Genomic DNA, 6,106 nt, shown 5'->3' with positions numbered 1-6,106 from the left:
TGTATTAAGGTTCAGATAAGGAGACACTGAAATGAGGTCCTGACCAAATAGGTGAATCTGCAAGCTCAGTGAATATGTGCAGTGTCCTCCTGGTCAATGCAGATTTGGAATTCCTCCTCACAATTTAAGTAACACTTAAAGATGACGTCATTCTGGTAGCATCTTTGTGCCTTACATGCGAGATTGCTCGACATCTACCCTGGAATCATCGAATGACGACATAAACCAGAGAGTAATTGGAAATGTGTGGTAAAGAAAACCAATTGTTGGTGCAGGAGCATGACCAAGACACCACGCCACCCTCCGTATCTAGGCAATTACGAACAAGGAATGGCAAGGAATTTTTTTAGATAAAGAAATATTGAAAAATAACCCAGCCTCTACATCAAAGAGATATATCCAGCCTTTATTACAAAATTTGAAGGATAAAACAGGAAGCAAATTACAAGCCACAAAGCCTATTGCTAAACTGCCACCCGTTCCGCGCAAAGATGTCCATCGCCGTCACTTCCAAAGTGCGGCATGCATCTACAAACAAGTCTCTGTCCTCCTCCTTATGCAAAATCGCCCATGTCCTGGTGAGATAGGTGGCCCTGAAAAGTATCTGGAGAGCAGTTTGTTTTTGATTATTATAAAAAACTACATCATTTCTTGATGACTAGATTGACCAAAGAAGCACACATAAGACTGTGAAAATAATATTTTTCTTTTCCCACCTAAAACGCTGCAGACAAGACCCGAATAAATGCATAATATTATCAGGTTTTGTAAGACCGAAGGTAAAAAAAAATTATCCTCCAAAGTAACCTAGCCAAATGGCACCCGAAGAAAAGATACGCAATTTTTTCGACATTCGTGCAAAAACAACATTGTTTGATCCCCTTCCAATTACACTTGGCTAAGTTATCCTTTGTCAGGATAACGCCACGGTGGAGTAGCCAAAAAAATATTTTTACTTTCAATGGAATTTTCAGTGTCCGTACTGGCTTGTTTAAGGGTAGAACTCGAATATCTAAGAGAGCTGAGTATATGGAATACACTGAAAACTGGCCACTTTTGTGAAGTTGCCAGATTTCAATATCCTTGTTAACGTGGCGTCATTGCTCTGACGAGTGACGACCTCGACCCGGGTCGATTCAGTTAAGGGATGTTGATCCCACTCTCTCCGCACACATCTTTGGATGTTGATCCCACTCTTCCTCCCAGTCCCCTGTACACATTCTTGGACGTTGATCTGGCGGTCTAGATTGAAATTTGCACGATTTGCACGAAAAAATTGGTTTGCACTTGATATGTTCCCTTCAGTTAAACGGATTTAAGTTTCTTTCTCGCCTCTTTGGCTAACTCGTGCATAATTTGTTCTATCACCCCATACTTGTGGATTTTCAGAGGGTTAAAAAACTGAGTTTTGGCTAATTTTGAGTTAGGATTTAGAGGGTCAAGATGTTGGTTAAAGAGTTCAAGCTCACTTTGCATGTCAGGATTAATAATAGGGCTACAAGTTCTAGAAATATTTTTTTTGAAAGTTCTTCTATAAAGTTTTGGGAAAAAAGAGGTCAGAGGGTAGATTAACCTCCAGCCACCCCGAGAAACGTGGTATTTCTATATATGAAAGTTGGTTCCCACGGCGCACGGGGAGACTATCCACGTCGTCGCGAAATCAGACGGCTGTTGGATTTCGATCGTCCGGCAGAAACAGCTGTCACTGTTTGCTCGTTGAAATGATCACGCCGCCTCCTGCAGCGCCCGCAGTAATTGACTTCAGCTCCATCCGTTCACATCAACTGTAGCCACGCGTTCGCTCCTTGTTGGGTGGAAATCTCCCGAATACCTTTCACCTTCACTCCCATCAGCTAAAAATATCTGCCTTGCTCTGTCCCTTCACCTGGTCGCGGTCGCCACGCGCCACTGCCCCCCTCCCTCTCCCCTCGTTCAGCACCACCCCCACGGAGCTCGGCCGCGTCTCCCGGCGGCACGGCGGGCGGAACTCGCCCTCAGGCGTGGATCTCGGCCGCGGCTCACGGCGCCGCTGCGGGCGGAGCTTGGGTACACCTCCCGGTTGCGTAGCGGGTTGCAGACCCCGACAGCGGCTCTCTCTCTCTCTCCTCTCTCTCTCCCCGGCGGGGCGGAGCGGCGGGGCCTCCACTGCTCCTGCCTTACCACCCCGGAGCTCCCTCCTCCAGGCGCCAACGGATCCAGGCGCCGGCTCTCTTTTCCTCTCCACGTCGGGGACCCTGCACGAGCTCGCCGTCCAGATCCCGTGGCGGGGTGGAGCCTACACCACGCGGCCTCCGACATCCCCTGCTCCCTCCGCGCCGGGTCAGCGGGTGATGAGGAGCTGCTGTGGCCTCCCCTGCGCCCTCTGCGCCGCCCCTCCCCTGCTCCAAGCGGTGCGGGGTCCGCGAATCCAGGCGACAGGGAAGGACCAGTGGCGAGCAAGGCCCCCTTCTCGGCGTATCGCTGTGCGGTCTCCTCCGCCGCGGCTACGGGATCCGCAACGGCCTCCCCGGCACCGGCGGCAAAAGAGGTGCGCGGCGGCGGCATCCGGCCAGGCACGGTGAATCCCGACGGCAGCGTCGGCTCGCTTCCATCTCCTCGTCTCTCTCTCTCCCCCGTGCGCAGGGCAGCAACGGTCCTGCTCCCGGCGCTCACGCCAGCCGTGGCGAGCAGGGCCGGGCACGCGCGGCGGCCGCGCCCCCCTGCTCTCTCCACTCGCACCGGCGGCAGAAGATGGACGCGGTGTGGCGAGCAGACCAGGCGGGCTCCGCATCATGCCGCCTCCACTCCGGCCGCCAAAGGGCGCGGCGCCCTGGGCCTCCTTCTCTGCGACGTCCTCGTCGCCGTGGAGGCCCCCGCCTACATTCTCATTCTTCTTCCCCTTGTCTCGGTCGACCACTGCCTGTCCTCGCGCCGCAGCTGGTATGGCCGAGCGGCACGAGGCCGCTGCCTTCGCCGCTGCCCGCCCACGGCCGGTCCGAGGCGAATGCACATGGCTGGCCCGACTTCGCCGCTCCTCGCCCGCGGTCGGTCCGTCGCGGCCGTAGCCGCCCATGGTCGGTCCGTCGCCACCGCAGCCGCCTCCCCGTGGCCTGTCCAGCACCACGGCTCCTCGCTCGTGGTCGGCCCAGCGGCAACCGCCGCTCCCAGTCCGCGGCCGTAACGGCGTCGTTGCTCTCCGCTCACCAGCGGCGACCGCGTCCCCCGCTGTGAGCACTGCTGGGCCTACTTCAGCAGCAACTCCGGTCTGAAGCGCGGGGCTGGTCCACGCCCTGCGGAAGCTCGACGGATTCGACGACGACACCGAACGCCGATTGCAGCGCCCTGACGCGTGCCCCAGTTCAACTCTTATTTTATCGACCTCGAGATCTCAGGTACTGCTCCTCTCAGAAGAGATGAAGGAGAAATCAGATTACACGCAGAATTGAAATACAACTCTGCACTAACGAATATTCACCCTGCTAAGCGAGATAAAACCACAACTATACGGGTACAAGTTCTACAGCTCACCTCCTCTTCGTCTTCCAGCAAGGAGCAGCAGTCAGCAGGAAGCCGAGGAAAAAACCAAGCTGCTTGGATCTGCAGAGACTCAGGTAAAGTGTCTGCGCACACATAAAAACTTGGATTTACACATTCATATTTGGTTGCAGACCCATAATGGAAATGCTCCTACATCTTCTGCTTTAGAAGTACTTCTGTTCTCTCTCGATCTAAAAATTCTCTCCTGAACAGGTCGGCCAGATTGCTCATTTCGTAGCCAGCAAATGAAGTTTCCACTCTGAAAACAGGATCTGTAGATACTCTTTGTATTCAGACATCAAGCTTCAGTCAGTTATCGACGCTATTAGTGACTGCATAAATGGGATCCCCATCACATGCTGCTTCAGAGCCACAGACAGGTTCCAATCCAGTTGTATTTCAGTTACCGTGAATTTAAATGTCGTCGTCAGCATCTGCATCTATAGTTACTGATGATTTTTTACATCCTGAAACAATTTTCCCACCACATTGTAGGTAACATGTTCATTCATTTGCTGTTTATTAAACTCTTATTGCCCAAAGCATTAGTATAACTCGCTATTCCCTTTACATGTAGTTACCTGTTTAATTTGGTATGAGCACCCTGTGATAGAAAATTTCCATGCTCAATCAAGTGAGAATACAACGCTTTCCCTCTTTTAGATAAAGAACTGAAACATTAGCATTTTAATTGCTATTATAGTACCTGCTAAGCTGCATTGACTTTGTATATAAAATACTTTGAAAAGAAAACAAGCAGTAGATATTTATGTCCCTGCAAATATTCTAACTAGCCAACCATCATACTTCCTTTTACTATGAACTTTTTCTATTCTGCAGAAATGGAGGAGCAGAGTGAAACCGCCACAGAGGTGAGGCAACAATAGGAGTTGCTACAGGGAGCAACTTCCAACCTCCTCTTGAACTAGCCATTCCTCTAATAGATGCTGCGCTGTCCGTGTCACTTCAATTTCCACTACGCTTTAACCCCAAGAAGCCGCTTCGTTTCATACTAGCCATTGTTGCAGCCACAGTGGCAGCAGTCATATGGAGAAGGCCGTTACACCTGATCTTTGTGTATTGTGGGCTGAAACTGCCACCAGTACCAGCATGGATGCGAGCTATTATCAGCTACATAAACTCACGTTTACCTCCACGCTTGCACCCATTTAGATGGCTATGCAAAACCCTGATCAAGAACATAAAACTCTGTGTCAGCTCAGGCACACTTATATGGACAGTTATCTTCATCATTTGCTTACCAAAAGGTGAAAGAAACAAGCTTGCAGGTAAGTGTATCCACAACCTTTCTACTTCAGATGGTTACTCCTTTACTGCTGACATTGGCCCACATTATCGAAGCTGCATGGTTCACATTTGATCCTGCTTATTTAATCGTTTCGTGGCAGTACCTTACTAGCTGGTGCATGACCCATTAAGTTGTAATCTAGCTTCTATTGGCAGTCGGCCTCCTTTTGATGGTATGCTACACAAATTAAATTATTATGTCAGCTTGACATACTTTAACATAGATTTGTCCACTTTAATAACAAGACTTCCATATGCTGATTACCTGCAGGATAAATCCAATCCATCTAAGAAACCAGCAATGGAATTGCTTCAGGTACTCCAGCAACTGCATGAGCACTACCTGATGATGGCAGCATCTTTTCAAGGTCTACAATGCTGCTATCAGACATGCTCATCAGCACCACCTAAGCACCGTAGTAGCTGTTTGATTCACCAGCCCTCTTGGTGTCCAGCTGCAACTAAGTTGTATTGTATGCAAGCTTAATTTGTACTATAGCCAATGTTGCTGCTCGGTACTTACCAACAGTCACTTTTGTTGGCCCCTATCAATGAACTTATTATCGTTCTGCTACTTCTTTTGACTACAAAGGCAGCCTACTCATCAAGTGAAATCAGCAGACCTCTTTTAAAATACGTTATATCAAGAAAATTATACAACTTTGATACAAATTTGATAGGATCGCGCGCTATCAGAGACACGAAAAAGTTTCGAGAAAATCTAGTGTCTTGTGGTTTTCAGGCTGTTTCTCGGGCGATTCTGAGTTGACCCACCAAAACATGGGTTTGACCGAAGTTTGACTGCGTTCGTGTTGGTGCCTATGTGTTAATTTGTAGAGATCTACGTGATTGAATCGTGAACAAAGTGGATTGGTCCGACTCATATACGGGATGGACTAAGGCCTACCTATCAATAACACAGGCGGACCAAATCAACCTACACTACTACAAAAATCTTAACCGATGCGGGCAAAACGCATTAACTGAGACGGTTTTTCCAACCGCCTCAGAGTCATCGTCACGGTTAATATGACATTAACCGAGGCAGTTTGCTGCCCGCCTCAATTAATCGAATAAAAAAATAAAAAAAAGCCCGCCGTGCCCATCCGCCCCCGCTGCCGGATCCAGCCCCGCAGCTGCTGCTGCAAGCCAGGGGGAGGGCGGGGAGGGGGCCGCAGTGCCGCCTTTCGCCATCCCCGCACTGCCGCCCACTGTGCGCGGGGTGCCGTCCGCGGGCTGCCGCGCCGCCGAACGCGCCGCCACTGGTGGCGAGGAGGAGGAG

General features: G+C 50.2%; 1 long non-coding RNA gene across 2 annotated transcripts; it reads left to right on the top strand.

Annotated features, from left to right (window-relative positions):
- The first annotated feature begins 3,231 nt into the window (after window positions 1-3,231).
- On the top strand, window positions 3,232-5,398 carry LOC120643933. Of its 2 annotated transcripts, XR_005663247.1 has the most exons (5): window positions 3,232-3,371; window positions 3,464-3,590; window positions 3,730-3,896; window positions 4,357-4,997; window positions 5,096-5,398. It is a non-coding gene; the product is annotated as an uncharacterized LOC120643933 (long non-coding RNA). The 2 variants fall into 2 exon arrangements; XR_005663246.1 differs by lacking the exon at window positions 3,232-3,371 and having other exon boundaries at window positions 3,378-3,590.
- The last annotated feature ends 708 nt before the right edge of the window (window positions 5,399-6,106 follow it).

The sequence above is a fragment of the Panicum virgatum genome, chromosome 8K (genome assembly GCF_016808335.1).
Source record: "Panicum virgatum strain AP13 chromosome 8K, P.virgatum_v5, whole genome shotgun sequence".
Classification (NCBI taxonomy): Eukaryota; Viridiplantae; Streptophyta; class Magnoliopsida; order Poales; family Poaceae; genus Panicum; species Panicum virgatum.
This window is presented reverse-complemented; position numbering and strand designations above follow the sequence as displayed.